This window comes from Coffea arabica, chromosome 2e (assembly GCF_036785885.1).
Source record: "Coffea arabica cultivar ET-39 chromosome 2e, Coffea Arabica ET-39 HiFi, whole genome shotgun sequence".
NCBI lineage: Eukaryota > Viridiplantae > Streptophyta > Magnoliopsida > Gentianales > Rubiaceae > Coffea > Coffea arabica.
Window position 1 is genome coordinate 41,283,327 of NC_092313.1, and position 2,013 is coordinate 41,285,339.

At 37.7% G+C, this 2,013-nt stretch overlaps 1 non-coding gene across 1 annotated transcript; it reads right to left on the reverse strand.

The window, feature by feature from the left end:
• Positions 1-1,248: 1,248 nt before the first annotated feature.
• LOC113733537 (small nucleolar RNA R71) lies at positions 1,249-1,355 on the reverse strand. Its single transcript, XR_003459048.1, has one exon. It is a non-coding gene; the product is annotated as a small nucleolar RNA R71 (small nucleolar RNA).
• Between the last annotated feature and the right edge of the window lie 658 nt (positions 1,356-2,013).

The window sequence follows — 2,013 nt, forward strand, 5'->3', positions numbered from 1 at the left end:
GATTTGGATAGTACGTGGGCAAACTTGGCAATTTCGATGACCCGTAAGCGGCAGGCAGTGGTGGTTACATGGACGAAACCTCCAGCCCAGCGGTACAAATTAAACACGGATGCTAGTGTGGTCAACGGGAGGGCTAGTGGAGGTGGGATACTGCGCGACTCAAATGGTAGACTTGTCTTCGCTTTCTACAAAGAGTTTGGGGAGAAGGGGGTCCTGCAGGCGGAGGCAGTGGCAGTATTGGAAGGGTTGCAAGTGTGTGCAGCGAAGGGGATACGGGAGGTTTTGGTTGAGGTGGACTCTGCAGTTCTAGTGTCGCTAGTCAAATCGTCGGCTCTGGGAGGCTTGTCGTATTGTAATTTGCTGAGAAGGATTCGTCGACTGCTGGATCAGGTGTCTGTTTCGTTTAAACACATCTTCTGTGAAGCAAATATGGTTGCAGATAGGTTAGCTACCCTGTAGGGGTACCCTAGTATGGTCTTTTGACTCTCTTCATCATCAACCAAGGGAGATTCACGGCTGCTTGGCTATGGATGCTAGGGAATTCCCATCCCTTAGGCTAGTGCCTTGTTAGGTGGTAGGGCTCATTTAGTTCATTCTCTATATCTATTGTAACTATCTCACTTTAACTTCGAATAAATAAAAGGATCCTTCTTTTTAAAAAAAAAAATTCTAGACTTTGTTACTTTCTCTTTATTTTGCTAATTTTATAATTTCCATCTTTTAGTTGTAATTTTGGTTATTTTTAGGTGCTAAGTTCTTCACCAAGAAGAAATTTGCCTTCAAGAATTAAATACAACAAGAAGAGGAAGAAGACGCACCCAACAAGAACAAATTGAGGTAAAAAGTATAGGTGAAACTTTCATCAAAATAGAGGAGCAAAAACCAAGACCTTTGACGGATAATGCCTTGCCAAATGAATCGAGAGCACAAACTAGCATTGCAAGGCTAATAATTAATGCATGCAACTTTAAAATCAAGCCTTTGCTTTTCCAAATGGTTCAACAAATTCAATTTGGAAGAAATGTAATGGAAGATTCTAATACTCATTTAACTAATTTCATGGATTTATGTGGTACAATCAAAATAAATGGAGTAAGTGATGATGCAATTAAATTAAGGTTGTTTCTTTTTTCACTTTGTGATAAAGTGAAAGTATGGATTAATTCTTATCCCCCTAATATTTTCACTTCTTGGGGTGAGTTGGCAAAAGCATTCTTGAATAAATATTTTTCTCTTGAAAAAACGGCTAAACTTCATACGAATATCATAGGTTTTATTCCACATGAAGGCAAGTCGTCATATGAAGTTTGGGAGGGATTCAAAGGTCTTCAAAGAAGATGCCCCCACCATGGTCTTTCCGATTGGTTGGTTATTCAAACTTTCTATAATGGATTCAATTACCCAACCAAGATCAACGTAGATACCGCAGCCAATAGAGCTTTAATGAGAAAATCAACCAAGGATGCTCAAATTTTGATAGCGGAAATGGCCTCTAACAACTATCAATGGACAAATGAAAAAGGTAATTCAAGAAGTGTGGATGGTATGTACGAAATTAACACTCTCAACTCTTTAAGTGCTAAATTAGAAAATATGTTTAGTTCTCGAATGGATAACGTTGAGAGGTTGCTAAGTAAATAAGGAGAAGGTGGTTCAAATTCTTATGTAAGTGTTGCTTATTGTTCAATATATGGCGGTAATCATGATAGTGCTAATTGTTTTCATATGGAGCAAATTCATAATATTAACAACTATAATTGGTCACTTCAAAATAATCCTTTTTCAAACACTTACAACTCCGATTGGAAGAATCATCCCAATTTAGGATCGAGAGACCAATCAAATTCACAAAAACCTATCAATCCATCCAATTTTTTAACAAGACCACTTGAGTCACGTATTTCCATTGGAGGTCAATTTTGAAAAGCATGTTCATGAAATAAAATAAAGATTTGATGATGTTAAAATAAGCATGACAATATGATGATCTTGATAAGGGATATGCAAGGCCAA